This window comes from Antechinus flavipes, chromosome 3 (genome assembly GCF_016432865.1).
Source record: "Antechinus flavipes isolate AdamAnt ecotype Samford, QLD, Australia chromosome 3, AdamAnt_v2, whole genome shotgun sequence".
NCBI classification, from domain to species: domain Eukaryota; kingdom Metazoa; phylum Chordata; class Mammalia; order Dasyuromorphia; family Dasyuridae; genus Antechinus; species Antechinus flavipes.
Genome location: NC_067400.1, coordinates 458,914,990 through 458,934,867, shown reverse-complemented (window position 1 = coordinate 458,934,867; position 19,878 = coordinate 458,914,990). Strand labels below are relative to the sequence as shown.

General features: G+C 35.9%; 1 protein-coding gene across 1 annotated transcript in view; it reads left to right on the top strand.

Moving 5' to 3' along the window:
• CDK8 (cyclin dependent kinase 8) overlaps positions 1-14,669 on the top strand; it is a 175,948-nt gene extending 161,279 nt beyond the window's left edge. The window contains exons 14-16 of the transcript XR_007952062.1: positions 4,256-4,392; positions 5,055-5,119; positions 14,133-14,669. The gene's annotated coding sequence lies outside the window, so the exon portion shown is untranslated. The remainder of the gene's footprint in view (positions 1-4,255; positions 4,393-5,054; positions 5,120-14,132) is intronic.
• The last annotated feature ends 5,209 nt before the right edge of the window (positions 14,670-19,878 follow it).

Genomic DNA, 19,878 nt, shown 5'->3' with positions numbered 1-19,878 from the left:
ATAAATGTGGAAATACATTTAGAAGAATTGCACATGTTTAACCTGTTTTACCTGCTGCCTAGGGAAGGGGAGTAGATGGAAGGAAGAAAAATTTGAAACACAAAGTTTTGCAAGGGTGAATGTTGAAAACTATCTTTGCATGTAGTTTAAAAACAAAAAGCTATTATTATAAATAAAAAATAAAAAAGAAGAATGGCTTAGTGCCTGAGGGAAGGAAAAATGATATGCAATTTTTTTTCTGAAGTTGTGGCATAAATAAAAATAATTTAGATTAGGCCAGAATTATATACCATCAAATGAGTCCTACAAATGGATTCACATTTTCTAATTCATTGGAGAATAATTCCTACCTTGTAAGCAAAACTCAAGAAATAAAATCCCAATCATAATCAGGGGGAAAAAATAAGATAAAACAACCTAAATGTTTTTATCAGAGAGATATGTGATGGTAAAAGGAAGTGGATTCTCTCAATAGAATTTTTTTAAAAAATATTTATTTAATATTTTCCCAGTTACATTTAAAATATTTTTTACATTTGATTTTTAAAACTTTTAAGTTCTAGATTCTCTCTCTTTTCCCCACTCCAGCCCCCATTAAGAAATGACATGTGAAGTTATGCAAAACATTTCCATAAAAATCATGTTAAGAAAGAAAATATAGATGTTCCATCCTAATTTAAATAAATTAAATAAAAATAAAATAAAATAAATTTAAAAATAAAAAATAAAAAAATCTTCAAGAAAAATAAGTTAAGAGAGACAGACAGAGAAACAAAGACAGAGACAGAGAGAGACAGAGACAGAGACAGAGAGAAAGGGGAGAGACAGAGAGATGAGAGAGAGAGACAGAAAGAGAGAGAAGGGAAGGAGGGAAGGAGAGAATCAGTTTCTTCTGTGGGTATGGATAGAATTTTTCATCATATGTCCTTCAGAGTAGTTGTGACTCATTGTACTACTGAAAATAGCAAAGTCATTTATAGCTAGTCATTTCAGAACATTGCTATTACTTTGTATATAGTACTTTTCACTTTGCTTGAGTTCATAGAGAATATTTCAAGTTTTTTTTTTTCCTGAGAGCATCCTTCTCATCATTTCCAATAGAACAATAATATTTCATTATTGATATTGATGCTTGTAATCATCAATTTATTTGGTCATTCTCCAATTGATAGGCATCCCTTCAATTTCCATTTTTTTGCCCCGAGAATAGAGTTGCTCCAATTTTTGTACATAGAATTCTTTTCTTTTTAAAAAAAAAAATATCTTTTGATGCTCATACTTAGTAGTGGTATTGTTAGGTCAAAGGATATGTATGAATTTATAGCCCATTGGGCATAGATCACATCTTTTAGTCATTTATCAAGTGGGATTTATTTTTTATAAATTTGACTCAGTTCCCTCTGTCACAGAAACTTGCTTAAAAATTCTTTTTTTACAATTACTGTTTGCTAACTGTATTTCTCCCCATTTGTTCTATTTTCTCTCCTTTAACTCTGTACGTCCTCAAAAGTTTTTTTGCTACTGACCATTCCTTCCCCCAATGAGACCTCTCTTTTATTGCCCTGCCTCCTTTTTGCATTCCATTCCCTTCTTATATTCCTGCAGGGTAAGATAAGTTTCTCTACCCATATTGAGTGTGTTTGTAATTTCCTATTTGAACCAGTTTTGATGAGATTAAGCTTCAATCACTCCTCCTCTCCTTCCCTTCTTCTGCATTGTAAGAAGCTTTTTCTAACCTCTTTTTTATGGCAGATAATTTATACCATTCCACTTCTCCCTTTCCCTTTCTCCCAATACATTCTTATATCATCCTTTAATTTCATCATTTTTTAAGATATTATACCTTCATATTCAACTCACACCTGCATCCTCTGTCTATGTATTCCTTCTAACTACCATTATAATGAGAAAGCTCTAATGAGTTATAAATATTATCCTCCCATGTAGGAATGTAAGCAAACAAACCTTATTAAGTTCCTTATGATGTAACTTTCCTGATTACTTCTTTATGCTTCTCCTGAATCCTATATTTGAAAATCAAATTTCCATTCAGCTCTGGTCTTTTCATCATATCCCAGATCCATTGCTCTATAGAATATCATATTCCAAGCTCTCCAATCCTTGAATGTAGAAGCTGTTAAATCTTGTATTATCTTGACTATGGCTCCACTAGACTTGAATTGTTTCTTTCTGGATGTTGTAATATTTTCTCTTTAACTTGGGAGTTTCTTTTCCTATTTTCCCCCCTCGATTTCTCTTGATTTTCAAAGTCCCTTTTGAGCTCTTCCATGGCATGAGCCCAATTCTTATTTTTCTTGGAGGTTTGGATGTAGGAGCTTTGACTTTGATTTGTACCTTCTTCTGGATGTGTGTTTTGATCTCTCTTGTCACCATAGAGACTTTTTATGTTCAGAAACTTTTTATTTGTCTGTTCGTTTTCCTAACCTATTACTTGGCTTTTAACTTTTTGTTCAAGTAGGGCTCTGTGTTCAGGATGCATTGTCCCAATCCCCTCCCCCCCCCTCGCCCACTGTAGCTGTAAGATCTAGGCTGGGAATGCACTGGCATGGACTGCATCAAGATTTCATGCTAGGCTCCCACCTTGTTGCCACAGACCTTTTCTGCTGACCTTCCAAATCTTCCTTGGTGTCTCTGGGCTGAGAGGCCTGGAAGCTGCCAGTATTGACATTGATTTGGAGGTCCCTAGACTTGTTCCTGCTTTACTGATGTGGGGCTGGGCCAAAGCTGGGGTTGGGGCTATGCTGACATGATCTGTACCAGAACTGCACGCTGGAGAAAAACTCACTCTGATGTCACAGAACTATTCTGCTGACCTTCTAAGTTGCCTTTGGCTGGAAAATGTTCTACTCCATCTTTTGGGATATTCTGATACTCTCAAATTTTTTTAAAAGTCATTACTCAAAGGAATTTGGAGAGGTTTGGAGGAAGAGGTTGGGGCGAGTTCCTACCTTTGTTCCTTTATCTTGGCTCTTTCTCTCAATGGAAGTCTTTAAGAAAAAAAATAGATGACCACTTTCTTGATTAAATTAAAGAGAGAATTCTTATGCTAGGACTAGATTATCCACGTGGTCCCTTCCAACTCTGAAAGTCTATAATAATAAACATTATTTACCTGGTTGGTAGTTAAATAAATATGAAGATAAAGAGGCAAAGTTTTATTACTGGCATGCATTTGTGTGCTAATACTAACAACAACCACCTGTAGGTATTTTGTACATTTCCAAACATGTATGCAGTATATGAAAATATAAGAAAAATATTTCCCTCTTCATATTCTTGTTATTGTTGTTCAATTGTTTTTGTCATATCTGACTCTTCATAACCCCATTTAGGGTTTTCTTGGCAAAGATATTGGAATGATTTACCATTTCTTTCTCTAACTCATTTTACAGATGAGGAAACTGAGGCAAACAAGATTAAGGAACTTTATTTGGGTCACATAACTACTAAGTGTCTGAGTCTGGATTTGAAATTATTCACCCATATGTAATATGAGTGTGCATATGTATCTATATCTATATCTACATTATCTTTATTTTCCCTATGAAAATGGAGAGTGACTCATTTTCCTATGAACTTGCCCCACACATATATCTTATTGCATTAGCAATTCTTGATATCTTGGTTCAGTTTTTCGGTGGTGCCTGATTTATCCCTTCTATCAGAACACACACACTCCCACTTGACAGAAAGACTTAGTGACAGAGTATAGTACATTGAAAAATATTGTCTATAACACATTTATTTATCTTCCTTTCAGTATCCTACTAATCTAGTGCTTAGATAGTATAGACAACTCCCTGAAATTATGTGAGATTATTCTTAAGCATCTAGACCTTGTATGAGCTCAGGCCTCAGGATATATAGCCCCATGTGTTAGATGTTACTTCACATATGCCTTTATTAAATATACTAGACATATAATATGCCTCAAATGCTGAACTATCAGTATGATTCACTTCTTCAGTGAGTCAATGAATACTGCTATGAGCAATTATAATATTTATTGACTAGCTTGGTAGCAAAAACAAACTGAATCAGATTTCATCAGGAAAATCTTCTTTGGGACTAACCTAAATCCTTCTCACTATAGCTTAGGCCAATTTTATCTTGTTACAGTCCTTAGTGGAACCAGGTGGTTATTATCACTTCTGTAATAGCCTTTCTTGCATTATCAAATATATTAAATTACCTTTTGCCTTCTTTCTCATGGCTAAATGTCTCTCTTTTTTAGGAAATTCCTTTATCTAGATATCTTAGAGTACTTTAACTGGATGCATGAAGGTGGTGACTACTAAAATGATATGCTGCATGGAATGGAGTATGGATTTGGTTGTACAACAGCCCATCCCCACAGTCACAGCAGGAGAGGTAATAGTAGTACACTTTGAATTATGGCAATATCTAAGGTAGGGTCAAGAACAGTGTATCAGCATATCTGAGAGTTGTCCAGGAATGGTTCTCCTGTGTATATATCAAGTCACTCATACCACAAGAATATTAATAATGATAGCTTTCTCATTGAGAGTTCTCTACAGCAATGAAATCGCAGGTCCAGTAAGAAGAAAAATAGATTATATGTGTATGAACCTGTACAATTTACAATGGTCTTACGTTATTCCTCTGAATATTTACAATTAACCTTAATGCTGACCTTCATATCAGCTTTTTGTCAGTGAAAGAAACCCACCATTCATTCACTCCCTTTCTTGTCTTCAGGTGACTATCATAGGAAAAGAGTGTAGTTTTGTTCTGCTTGACTGGGAAGGGAAGAACAAGGACTAAGGGTTGGAAGTTGATTTGTATTTAATCTATTGATTTAGGTTTAATGTAAGGATAAACATCCTCACAACTGGAACTCTTCAACAATGGCATTGGCCACCTGAAGACACTGATTTCACGATTACTGAAGGTCTTTAAGCAGAGACACATTTGTCAATAATATTTCTAGAGGTATTCTGTTCAGATAAATATTGGACTAGATAGTCTCTGGGACTTTTTCTAGTTGTAATATTTTGTTATTGTTCTTCTAGGCCTCAGTGGACAAAACAAGGACCAATGGGTTGACATGGGAGCAGACTTGAGCTTGTTGCAAGAGGTGAGATAGTATGGGTTCAGAGGGTGGATGGAAGAAGGGACTCAACTTTCTAAACATTTAAGATCATTTAGAAATAGAGTTGCCTTGGGAGGTAATAGATTAATTTCTTCTCATTTCAAGCCTGTAGTTGAGTTGTATTATTAAGGTTCGGAAGGGGACCCCAAAAGTTTGGGGTCATGAGGTATCCCAAAAGAATTTGCAGGCTTGGGGTAGCTAGGTGATGCAGTGGATAGAGCACAAGTCCTGAAGTCAGGAGAACCTGGGTTCAAATCTGGTCTCAGGCAGTATTAAGTATCTGAGACCAGATTTGAACCCAGGTTCTCATCTGGTCTCAGATACTTAATACTGCCTAGTTGTGTGACCCTGGGCAAGTCATTTAACCCCAATTGCTTCAGCAAAAATAAATAAATAAATAAAATAAAAAATAAGAATTTGCAGGCTTGAACCCATTTCATGGTCAAGGGACAAAGTCTATTGTAATCATAATGGCACTTGAAGTGGGCTAAGTTCCAAAAGAATTTAGCAAAATGCTAAGAAAGAGAGAAGACATCTTTATGCAGCTTTCTATCATTGGCATGTCAATTCTATGGCCCAGAGGTAGGTCAGGGAATGGTCTCTGGAATCTGATTCTTACTGACCAACAGATTAGCCCTATTGTCTCAGGAGTTTGGTCCATGGGAATATTCTGAGGCCAGAAGCTATCTGATTGGGGAGTGATCTATTCAGAACCAGACACTTAGATTGGGTGTGGGAATCTCCTGAGGCAGAGTCCAAAGTCTGAAGATTTAGGATTACTGACTTATTATTAGAACAGAAGACCTCCAAAGGTCAGGAGACCTCAAAATCATTGCTGTCTCCCCTAGAAGCTAGATCAGTATGACAATGTTTGAAGAATTTGCTAGAGTGTACTCTTCTCTAGATATGGGTTTAGCTAGGTACATTTTAATGTTTACTAATTCTGACATTCCAAGTTCTATGAACAGGCCCCTGAGGGAAATACAGCAGGTATCCTACTCCTATTTTGTAGGTGAGGAAGCTTGCTCCTAGAGAAGTAAAGGGATTTGTCAAAGGTTACACAGTTATGAGCACATGCCCAGTCCTTTCCTCCACTGTGCCCTTGCTAAAAACTCTGTACTATTCCAGGAGAAAAAGAAGCCGTTTTCTAGTTTTGTATAATGCTGAAGATGGAGAGCTTGTTCAGATGATATGCATGTGGCCTTGTTCTATCCTACTCATAACCCAGCACTGTTCATCTATCACAAACCCAGGAACCTATTTTCTAAAACAATGGCTAGGACAAGTTTGTTATTTAAATTTAGTCTCAGTGACTGAAAATATTAGTAATCACCCTGGCTCTGTGAAAAAAAAAAAAATAAGGGTGAAGGGTTTCTTGGATACTGCTCTAAATAAAATCCTAGTGCTGGAAGAGAAGGCATGTGGAACTTCTACCTGGTGAGTCCTAAGTGAATTAAATATCCCTCCCTCCCACCCCCATGTTACTATCAAAAATAAGTGCAGATGCATTCAGTCACCGTGGAGGCTTCTTGTAAAATGGAACCAGGAGCTACAGGTTGGAGAGTTAAGAAAATACAACATAGGATAGATGAGTTATTAAAATTGCCTCACTAGGAATCTAGAGAGCCCTTGGGCTGGCTAAGAGAGTACAGAATCTGAGGAATGCTCTCCAAAACTCCTTGATTCATCTCCTTGTGTTTATTTCCACCTCAAAAATGTGACCTTATTTCTAACTACCATCCTAATATTCATCTTTTTCAAAAGTACTATCCTCAAATGGGGTCTAGAAAACTAAAAAACAAAACACTTGTAGTTTGGACTACACAATTACAACTTCATCATCATTTAAACATTTGTTGAATGCTCATACGTATGCAAGGTCCTCAGTGAGACACTTCAGACACAAAGAAAGAAGGTCATAGGATTCAAGTAGGAACAGCACTTAAGGAATAAAGAGAAAAAGTTAAAAGAAGACAAGGCAGAAATAAATAAAGGGGCAGGGATACTGTGGAATCTTTTACTTATTGGGAAGCCTAGTTTTCTCCTCCTCAGAATTAATTTGATTTTTGGAGGGAACTTTTCATTGGAGCCTTCAAACTCATAAGAACATTGTCCATGAAGTAAATATATATACAGTTAGCAAGAGTAATTCTGGCAAACAAAATTGAAGCAAGTTTCTTGGATAAAAAACTCATTTCTCAAACATATGGAGAACTGAGTCAAATTTATAAAAATAAAATCCATTCCCTAACTGATAAATGATTAAAAATAAGAGCAGTTTTCTATATCTTATCTATAAACCAAATCTGTGAAATTTTTCATATAAGTAGAATTACCTAAGTTAGGTTACAGAGTGAACTACTTAGAGAGCTTACAACCTCTAGATAATTCTGATAAAATCTGCCACTAACAGACTCAGTAAAATTTGGTATAGTATCTTAAATTTTATACTCCAGTCCTGAAACTTCAGAGAATTTTAATTTTTTTATATACCAGTTGCTATTTTTAATTTATACCTAAAACCCCATGTATAAGAATATACACTTCCTCAACTTGCTTCTTGTTACCTTTATGTTCAGTATGTTTTGACTGAAGAACATGAAAGCATTAATTTCATCCATTGGTTCAGTTTTACCTCCATAAAATAAACATATTTTAATGTTATGGCATTTTGGAGTATCTTGTTCACTAATCACCAAATCAAGAGTGAGTAGTTCTTTATGCTTTTGGAATTTTTAGTTATACTCTTATGTTTATAGATTACAAAAAACTGACACAAACTATGAATGCTTATACAAAGTGCATAAGTATGTAATAGGCCTATAGCTGGAATGGTTGCTGATATTCTCATATTTTGCTGATAAATATGTAATGTCTTCTGTTAAGAAAGATTAGAATTTTGATCATATTATTTGATTGATTGATTATATTTGATTATATTAAATTAAAAATTTTTTGTACAAACAAAACCAATGCAGCCAAGATTAGAAGGAAAGCAGAAAGCTGGGGGGAAAATGTTTACATCCAGTGTTTTTGATAAAGTTCTTATTTCTAAAATTTATAAGAATACAATTCCCCCAATTGATGTCAAAGGATATCAACAGATAATTTTCAGATGAAGAAAATAAAACCATTAACTATGCTCAAAGGATTATCAAACTGTGCATATCCTTTGATCCAGCATTGTCTCTATTGGGCCTGTATCCTGAAGAGATCATAAAAAGGGAAACGGATCTACACATGCAAAAATGTTTGTTGCCCTTTTTGTAGTGGCAAGAAACTGGAAATTGAGTGAATCCCAGCAATTGGAAAATGTCTAAGTTGTGGTATGTGAATATAATGGAATATTCCTGTTCTATAAGAAACAATCAGCAGGATGATTTCGGAAAGGTTTGGAGAGATTTATATGAGCTGATACTAAACGAGATGAGAAGAACCAAAAGAATACTGTATACAGCAAAAAGATTATGTGATGATCAAATGTGATGGGCTTAAGTCTTTTCAACAATTCGGGTGATTCAAGGCAATTCTAATAGACTTAGGATGGAAAGAGCCATGTGCATCCAGCGAGAGATCTAAGGAGACTGAATGTGGATCAAAAGATAGTATTTTCATATTTTCTTGATGATGATGGTGGTGTTGGTTTGCCTTTTAAAAAAAATCTCTTGTGTATTTTTTCCCTTTTGATCTGAGTTTTCTTGGGCAGCATGATGAATATGGAAATATGTTTAGAAGAATTGCTCATGTTTAACCTATATCAGATTGCACAAACGTAGAATAAAGATCAGGAATAAAATTTATTATGTAAAAAAGTTGGAGTAGTAATCATGATCTCAGACAAAGTTAAAGCTAAAATGGACTTGTTCAAAAGAGAAAAATAGGGAAACTATACCATGTTACCCATATTAATCAATATTATTTTAGATTATTTAAAATAACAGTATGAGGTTGGAATATTACTGTAATGTAGGAAATGAGGAACTGGTGGAATTAGAAAAATATGGAAAGAGTTGGACTTATGAAGGAAGATGTATAGTCTTGCATGTGAATGTATATGTATGTAGGTGTATGATTATAGATATCTGTATATGTATGTGTATGTATATATGTATGTGTGTCTGTGTATATGTGTGTTTATATATTTATAAATTTATACACACACACACACATTTCTCCATGTTTAATTGTCGTCTCTTTGGGAGAGCAAGAGAGAAAGAAAGGGAGAAAAAAAGAACAAAGTATAAAGTGCACAGCAGAGAAAAAAAGAAATCCTAAAAGGAAGCAAAGAAAATGTAGACAGCTTTGAGCACTATGTATAATATTTCCACTAGAGAAATTTTGAGCTAACAATGAAAAACAAAGATAAAATCTGTCCCTATCAAGCTTTTCAGTTTTGTAGAGAAACTATAATTTCAATTACTTCTCTTGATGTAACCATGCTGCCATTCATTGATTTAGTGATATGCAAACTTTCTCTTTTGAAATGACTACAACTTGAATGTTTATTGTTTTGAATTTCTTTTGACCATATAAGACAACTAGAAATTGTCTACATTTTCCTTTTGGGGTTCTCCCTCTCCTCTGATTTCTGTCCTTCTCAACTTTTACTGGATATAACAATCTAGTAATCCTATTTTAAAAATTATTCATATAATAAAACAAAATTATTAGAATATTTTTTACAATATATAAAATGAAATATCTAGGATTATAAAGGAAACCAATTATATAGATAAGGTTATCAACATATTTTTAAATGTTAACAAAATGTCAACTATCATCCATTTAAGAAATTATACATAGATCCCAGCCTAAGAACCCCTGATCTATAATATAATTTTTGGCTGATATTGAATTTTTTTTTTGAGCTTCCTTGACTCTTTTTATCACTTTAACCTTTTGTCTTTCACTTTCCATTGCTGATAAAAGGTAGAAAGAATTTCTTATAAATTTCCATTTTCCATATTCCATTATACATGTTTCTTTGCTGTCTCTTTTAATTGAGTAGTATGGTATTTAATCTTCCTATTGTTCTTATCAGTTAGATATTGATATAATTTTCTAAGCCAAGAATATGACTGCACCATATTCTTCTGTGCACAGATCCTGAAATGTTTTTAGACGATATGTCAAATCTTTTGAGAGCATGCATTCATTCACAATGGCTAGAGTAGGGATCAACTTTTGTGAATTACTCTATCGTAATATACTTGGTCTGAACTGAAAAAGGGCTTTTTGAAATTCTTTTCTATGTCTGTATCCTCTTCAGAATCACTTGAGACATAAGCAGTATATATTCCATCTGTTTCATTATTTTGGTGGTGCTTTTTAAATTTTTAATCATAGATTTTTTTACTAAATTAAATTTTATTTCATTTTCAAATGAAGATCTTTCTTCTCCTCTACCACTTCTTCCCTATCTCCTAAATGAAAAAGCAAGAAAAACAAAAGTTCTCGTAACAAACATGTATAGTCAAAACAAATTACCTCATTGGTCATCATATTAAAAAAAAAAATTCTCATTCTCTATTCTGAATCCATGGTTCTCTATCAGGTGTGGAGCAACATGTTTATTCATATATCCTCTGAAATCTTATTTGGTCATTGTGTCAATCAGAACCCCCATGACTTTCAGATCCTTTTTTTGTCTATATAATATAATGTTTGTTGTATACTTTGTTCTCTTGGTTCCTAAGAAGAGATTTTCAGTACCTTAAAGTCTCATCACTTTTTCCTTCTTCAAATTTAAATAACTTTGGTGTTTTTATTTTTGTTTCATCTAATCAGGGGTTTAAGAATAAAGTTGTTTCTTTTCATTGCTTTGCACCTTATAATTGCCCTGCAATAATTTGAAGGCTAAGGCTGTCATTGACAAAAAGCAGCATGAAGTTCTGACATAAATGATAAGATTGTTCTCTAATTTTATGATGATGTTAGTAGTGGTGCATAATAAAAGCATTTATATCTTCAGTTTATTTCATGAGCACCTATGGTTTGTCCACTTTAGTAGTCAGGGTTATTCACACCAAAGCATTTCCAGTAGAGGGGTTTGGGCTTTTCAAATTAATTCCAAGGCAATTTGCCTTCTCTGATACTCTTTTCTCTGTACTTCACGTAATTCTGCAGAACTGATGGTTTCATGTAGGGCCAAAATGTCCTCTGCTGACTCATTGATTTCTTCAATCCTCACTCTACATTGTTAGGATTCTTACAAGGTGCTAAGTAAGTGGAATTGATGAGATAATGGTTAAATCTAGTTTAGGATTGATTTAATCCTACAACAAATAATGGTTTCCTAATGATGTAATGATTGATGTATACTCACTGTACAGCATATAAACAAGAAGCCCTCAGGGCCAGACACAGAAGCCCACTTTCACTAGAAGCTCTCAGAGGAGAAGACAGATTCATTCCATCTTCCATGTTTGTGCTGCCTGGAGAATGAAATACAAACTTTTGGATTTGGAGGCAGAGGCAAAGGACTAGTGGCAAGAGTTCTGGGAGAGAGATAGGCCTCTGAGAAAGCTAACTGGGCCTAAGGAAGGAGACAAGACTTTGAAAGAGACAATAAAGGATTTGGACTTTAATTCCTGACTGCATTTGGGATGATTACATTGAACTGAAATGAAGGCTGCCTCCAGAAGCCCCCCCAAGAAACCTGCTCCCAGAGAACATTATATTTTAGAGAAGAATATTATACTACATCACCATGGCTGCCATTCCCTTCTTTATCATTTACCTGTTTTCTCTGCATTACCCTCCTCATCTCCCCATTACATCTTCCCAATCCCCCATCCTTTAAAAGAGAGGATGTAGTGAGCTCCGAGGAGATTATTACTGTTAATATCATTGTAATGTGTTTTGACTTCACTTGCAGTCATTGCCATGAAAATATGGTGACTGAGGTAATTGTCTACAAGCCAAGCAAACTATGCAGATCCTTGAGGTTCTATTGGTCTTGCTTTTGACTTTGAATTGATTTTTGAGGGGAAAAAATTAGCCAACAGATAGCTGTAGGAGAGATTCCAGAAGAGATGATGGAAGAGAAGAGGGAATCCCTTGGACTTCATTCCATAGTTTTTTGTGGAGAAAAGGGATGGCCCGAAATAGAGAACAATTCTATTGAGAATTCTGGGACTGGGAGCTGACCAGGTGCAAACCAGGTGCAGTACTGGAGCTGGGAGGAGAATCAAACTGTCTATTAATGCCATTAGCTCCTATATTCCCCTCTACTACCTTATCCAAGGAAAAGCTATTCCCTTTCCTTCCTCCTACTCCTCTCTGCCATTCAATCCCTTCATCTTTATTTTCCTTGATCCCCCTCCATGGCTCCTAGATCAAATATCCAGCATTGGAGGTTTCAGTTTTCCAAACTGTTTACTTTTATCTTTATGTTCTTTAAATTGTTACTTAAAACAAGGACAAGGACAACAAAAACTTGATGGTCACCAAATCCTAGCTTATTTGTATTCATTATTCTAAGGATAGAATGAAATTAAGATGAGAAAGTCAGAGTCTGACTAGAAGAAGAGTTTAGATTTTGTTTATTTTTCTCCATCTTCAGTTGAGATAAGGACATCCAGAATATCTTTCTAACTTTGTCTCTGTCTCTCTCTGTCTCTCTTTCTCTCACACACACATACACACACAGAGACAGAGGATGACAGAGACAAAAGAAACAAAGTAGAGACAGAGAAAAAAGAAAAGATGAGATTTTTTTCCACAACCTTTCACAACAATAAATGGAAAAACAAAAATGTTTCTTTTTCCTTAAAATTTTTCTTTTAAAAAGGAAAAGGGATGAAAAAAATAAAAAGAGATAAAGTAAAAGTTCTTGCTATTTTTATATATTGCTAGGTGAAAAAGGAGTAACATTTATGTAATACCTACTATATACCAAGCACAGTGCTAAGTGACTTTACAAATATTATCCCATTTGATCCTTACAACAACTCTATGAAGGTAGGTATTTTTACCTCCATTTTACAGTTGAGGAAACTGAGGCAGAGGGATTGATTAGCAAAGAATGTTTAAGGCAAGATTTGAATTCCGGTCTTTCTGGACTTCGGGTTCATGCAATATCTATTGCACAATCTATTTGCTTCTAGAGTAGAGTGAGCTACTAAAGAGTGATTGTTTTCTTTATTCAGGTCTAGAGGATTTTACCATATCTTCACCTGCTTCAGAAAGGTTAATAGCTAGCAAGTTGATATTATTTGAAGCTAGAGAGGTTCCCTATTGTACTCTCTTCTGCTGGATAGATTATTATTGTAACAGCAAGAAGATCTTTCTATAGAAACTTCTTTGAAAAACAAATTTAATTTCTGGATGAAGAAAATTCCATATTGCCTTTTTAGTACACAATATGGGCAAAGTATAGAAATACCAGCTAGTAAATATCTGTGGAATCCCCAGGTTCCCCCAACTATATGACCACTATTTAATCCTGATCCAGAAGCTGCTTTCTTAACTGGTTGGAACTGCCCTCTGATGTATCTCACTTTTACAACTGAGCCCTTCAACAAGGAACATCTTGAATTATGATAGTGAATGGGTAAGATGATGATTCTCAATTTGTTTCATTCTTCAAGGATTTGTGATGTAGTCAGTGCTGGTGCACTCTTCAACTACAGAAATCACAACATCTCTTTGTCTTAACAGTCATCTTCAAGAAGTTGCCATGGCTGAGAAATACTATCACTTTCCAGTAGAAAAAAGCACTGGTGAAAAGCTTCTCTAAATTCAGCAAGGCCAGGTGCTGGAAGCCTACTGGCCCTGGTCTTGAGGCTATTCTGGACATCTTGCTAGAAGTTGTAGTCTAAGCACCAGTTTGAAAGCCAGGGTCATCACCAAACTATAAGGAGACAGCTGAGATTTTGTTTGTTCTTCATTTTGGAAGGGACCAATGACATCATATGTGATGTCTTGACTTGCCTGTAAATTGGATTTAGGTGATGGCAGAATTGCACCAAGTCATTAACCCCATTCTCTTTTCCAGAGTCATAAAAGTTCAGCAGCGAGACAAAAGTCAAAATAACCAATGATGGTCTGGGATACAGTGGATGGCTGTGGTATCTTCAATGTATGACCATGTTCTTATCACTCGACACAGTGTCTGCTTCAGTCACCTTTATGGTCATTGGAACAAATTGTTCTCATCTACCCTCCATTGGGGGAAATCTTCACATGTTTGGGTAAATACTCCCCCTAATTCACTGATGGATTTGGGATCCTTTGGTTACCCCAAATATGGTTTAATCTGTTTGCTGAAAAGATTTAGTGGGGTGTGATCACTGCACATGCTTCAGTTTATTAGAGTCACAGGCGAGAGTTGGGGTGACAGGTAGACACCAAAGTAGATAAGCAGCTCTAAAATGCCATGGCAGCCCACATTACTTGGCCTGAGACAGAGGAGGCATTTTATTTTTTGAAAACTATTCTGTTTCATTTCATGATGATTATTTGCTGTTTTCAAATTCTTTTTCTTTGATTTTATATTTATTATAATTTTATCTAATTATATTTAATTTTAAAATATTTCCTGAATGCACTTTTTTCTTCCATAATTTTACATCTTATATTAGTGATATTAACAAAAAAGCACATAATAAACATTTGTTGACTTGAATTTTTTTAGTTTGATTTTTTTCATTTTGACTCAAACACCAAAAAAAGTGAGTATTTTCATATGCACAGGAGAACATAAAAAGATTATACAAGAAAAAACTATAAAACTCAATTTCCTACTATTTTACTTTTTTAAAAAAGCATATAATAAATTCAACCCATTACTTCAAAACTTATCTTCCTTCTAAACTTTCTTTTATTTTTTTCTGCATATTAAAAATGCTTCAATGATCTTCCTTTTTGGTATTATTATTGATAACACAACTTCTCCCATCCTCAATTGAAAGTTCAAGAAAAAAATCCTCATTACTAATAAGATCTTAAGTTGTAACAGGAGCCACCTTCTAGTGGCTTCTGGGGATCTAATTCTGACCAGCAGAACAGATCCCTTCATGTGAGAGGATGATAATGATACAAGGGGACTGAGAGGCAGTTGAATTCTCTGATCTCTCTCCTCTTGCCTCAGATTTATTTCATTCCCAATTCACAAAGCAATATTTACTCAGTAAAGGCTGATTTGCAATTCCTTCAGGGGTGTTATGATTCACAGTTGTGGGAGAACCTACCCACCCCTTAATGCTGTAGTCCCCTTTAATCCGTTACAAGCTTTCTGGGATTTGCACTTAGGGAAGGTCCTCAACACACTGGGTGTGATTGACAGAGAAGCACTGGCGTATTGATAGAATTGCCCCCTGGGCAGGCAGGGAAGGACTCTGATAGGCATCAGTTTAGCTTTATAGACTCACCCTCTGAGGAGGTCATGGACAGCCCTGCCTTGCTAGGTCCAGTCAGAAATCCAAATTAGGTCAGCGTCCTGAGGCTAAATTTCCCTTATAAATGTATCCATGACTCCCTTCATCTTTGCTGAACCTCTGTGCGTTATACTCTGCCTCCTGGTGTCTTTCCTCTCCCCACTTCCCCATATGGTGTCTCTCCTCTCATTTCACTATGGCTCCTGTTGATTTCTCCTTGTAGATAACTAAACTTTTAGGGTGCTAGACTCCTCTATAGATTTAGCCTCACAGCTCAGGGCATATTCCAACCTCATGGGGCATTCCCTTTCTCCTACGAATTCCACTAGGAAACTGGTCTTTTCCATTATTAATTGTTATATACTCTCCCAACTCTATTTCATACTTATTATTCATATCTCTTTTTCTTGTCTATAACCTCTTTTCCTAAATAAACCCATCTTTTGCTAAAGAGAAAGGCTATTGTGAATTCTTCACATGACCAAACCCCAACATTTGGTGCCTCACCTTGATGGGGTGCAGCTTTTAGGGGAAATGTTGTAATAACTCTTAGGTGGGGGGGGGGTCTCCTGGCCTTAAGAATACTATAGTAATATTTCTTCCTCTAGCTTTTAGGGAAGATATAGCAATAATCCTGAGACCCCCTGACCTTAGGAGTGCTATTGCTCTAACAATTTGTCTATCAATAATCCTAAAGTCTCCTGGCTTTAGGAATACTGTAGTATAGTCCTATAATCATTGTTGACTGTCAGATAAACAATTTATTGTTCAATGATAACGAAATTCCTGAGACAATAATGAATGGATCACCCCTCAAATCTACCCAAGAGCCATAAAACTAGCAAATGAGTTACATAAAGCTCCTGGTCTCTCTTTTTCCTATAAATTATCTCCTTGCTTCTGGTGTTGTGCTAAATTCTTTTGAAACTTAGCCTCCTTCCATTGGCATTACAATTATAGTAAACTTTGCCCCTTGACTTGAAGAAGGGTTCAAGCTTAAAAATTATTTTGAGACACCTCATGAGACTGGTCTGAAACCCCAATCTTTGGGGGCTCCTTGGAACCTCAGCAATATTATTTGGAACTAGAAATTGCTGTCCTAAATCACATCAGTAACAAGTAAAATAAAAAATTTTATTCAAGTAAAATAAATCCACACACTTATTATGTCAGCAAATATATCTTATTGCATCCATCCAACACCTCTGTCAGGAGATGGGTAACAGGTTCTCTCATCTATTCTTTGGAGACATGGTTGGTGATTGTATTGACCAAAATTTTTAAATCTCTAAAAGGTTTTATTTATTTATTTTTAAAATAATATTGATGAGGTCTAGATTTGGGGTACCTAAATGAAATTAGGGTTTAACTGAGATCTAGTGGCAGGTTCGGGGTACAGGGAGTCAAATAGAGTTCCCCTGCAGCCTCTTTGGATTCGGTGCAAGGATACGGAGTTAAATGAGGTCTAGTGGTGATGCGAGTCCCCTGCAAAGGAATTTACAGGCCCGAAAAGCTAGATTGATAAAAGAGGTTTATTATGGGGTTTGGAAGTAAGGTCAAAGTCTAGTTAAGGAAATAGGTGAAGGTAGAGATAAGGAGGGCACCAGAAACAGGATTCCAGCGGACAGAGATCCCTGGCATGCCAGGCTGGCATGTTTGGAATCTCTGCAAAGAGAGGGCTCCAGCTTGACTCTTTTATAATGAGAGATTCAGCCAAAGGGGCCTGTGGGTGGAGTCCCAAGTTGGCTCTTCACTGGATTTCAGTGGGGGCTTGAGTTTGCTTGGTGGGGGTTGGGAAACCTGAGCAGATCATTAGAAAGGGGGCTGGGACACCCAAGTTGGCTCAGATCTGATGGGGGTTATAAGAGCCCAGGTTGGCTTAGATCCAGGTGGGGGCTGGGACAGGCCCCAATCTTCTATTGGAATTCAAAGGGACCAGGATTTGTGAATCAAAGGTCCCAGCTTCCTGGATTGATAATCCATCAACTAGGAGGGGTTGGGAATCAGAAAGAAAGGAATAAATCAAATTTTAAAGGGACCACAACCCGCATTAATATAGTTGTCTGTGTATAAATTGTTATTTTGGATCTGATCGCTTCACCCTGCATTAGGTTATACTCCTCAGGATTCTTTGAGATCATCCCTTTCATCATTTGTTAATCAATCATTTCAGGAGTGTCTGACTCTTTGTGACCCCATTTTGAGATTTTTTTTGTCAGAGAAAGTGAGATAGTTTGCCATTTCCTTCTCCAGTTCATTTTATAGATGAGGAAACTGAGGCAAACAGGGGTAAGTGGCTTGACCAGCTAGTAAGTATCTGAGATTGGATTTGAAGTCATGGTTTCTTGACTCCAGGCTCAGGCACTCTATCGACTGAGCCAACTTTCATCATTATGCAACACTATTCCATTATATTTATATATTACAATTTGTTCAGCCATTCCCCCATGTATGGTCACCCTCTGGGTTTCCTGTTCTTTTCTTTTTCTTTTAATCCCATACTCAGCACCAAGATATTTGTTTGCTTGTGGCTATTCCTGCTCTATTATTATCTATCCTTTTAACCACTCCCCCAATACCTGCTCCTTTCCTTGTTGACTTTGATTCATTTCTATGCCAAACTGTTTGTGTGTTTTTAACCCTCCTTTGTTTCAGATTAGAGTGAGGTTCATCTGATCTGCTTACTCCACCCCTTCCTCTACCTTTGTGTATAAGAAATACCAAATTCTGCCATCTTCTACCTTTCTACCTGAAAGTATCCTTTTTTTTTTTTTTTTTTTTTAAATCCTCCTTTATTTCTCCTTTCTCAAAACTCCCAGAAGAGAATCCATCTACCACCCTCAGGTCCTCCTCCTACCCTCCCCACCATTTAAGCTTCCCTTTATTAATTTTTTGGAGATACTCATATTTTAAAGTTAGTTATTTCTTCTGCTGTTACAGAGAGCTTTAACTTGGGGTTTGTGGACTTCTCCCTCTCCTCCAAGATTTTGATTATTGTATTTCATCATAGTTGGTTTCCTTTGAAATTCTTTTTTTTCTCCCTGGGGCAAATGGGATCCTGACTTGCCCAGGATCACAGCTATTAAGTGTGTCTAAGACTGAATTTGAACCCAGATCTTCCTAACTCCAGGAAAAGTATCTATTTATTGCACCATCTAGCTGCCCCTCCTTTGAAATTCTATATAATTTATTTTGTTCATTTAAGAAAATTATGAAGTTTAGGTTTCACTACATTTCCAAAGGAGTCCATCACTGAACCTTATTACAATATTAATACTATATCAGCATGCAGCTCTTCTGAATTTGTTGAGATAAATTTGCCTTTACATTATTGTGTTTTTAATTCAAAGTGCCTACTCTGCTTTGTTATTTTTTTAAATCAGAAGTATGTTTCCATTAAAGTTCCATTATAACTATATAAGATTATTTAATTATAAGCCTATTTTGTGTATTCCCAACTGGTTCTTGGATACTTGAACTCCTTTTTGGATATTTGGAATGATCAATCAATAACTTCTTATTAAGCACCTACTACTAACCACTGTGCTAGGCAATATGGACACAAAGAGAGGTAAAACAGTCCCTGGCTTGAAAGAGCTCACATTCTAACATGTTAAGTCAAATAAACAAGTCTGCAAGTACTTATCAAGCATCTAATGATATGATTAAGGAGAGCAGTTTCTGGTCACTAAATGATGAGATTGGCCGTTCTCTATGGCAAAAGGTAGGTTTATTTAGGAGAAGAAGTTACAAACAAACTGAAGAGATACAATAGGCACAAGGAGTGGTAAATATGAAATAGAGTTGTGAGAGCATAGAGTTAGCAGAGAGAGAGAGAGTGTGAGAGAGAGAGATTTTAACAATTAATGATGGAAAAGACAAGTTCCCTAGTAAAACTCCCAATTTAGCAAGAGAAAGGGAACACCCCATGAAGTTGGAGTAGCTTGGCTGACAGCCTAAATAGCAAAAGAGATTTAGTACTCTAAAAGAGTTAATTAGCTACAAGAAAAAGACACCATAAGGCATGCGGGAGGAGGGAGAGGAAAGCACATCAGAGGAACCTCACTATAATCTAATCTAATCTAATCACAAGGCAGAGTATTTTGGTGGGTTATAACCAAAAGGGGTTCAGCAAAGATGGTGTGAGTTATGCACAGATTTATAGAGGAAGTTTAATCTCAGGGGTTTGCATTTGCTAAGAAATAGATTAGTGGATCAGTGGAAAAGGTTAGGTTCACAAAACAGAATAGTCAACTATAGCAATCTAGTGTTTGACAAACCCAAAGCCCCTAACTTCTGGGAAAAGAATTTATTATTTGATAAAAACTGCTGGGATAATTGGAAATTAGTATGGCAGAAATTAGG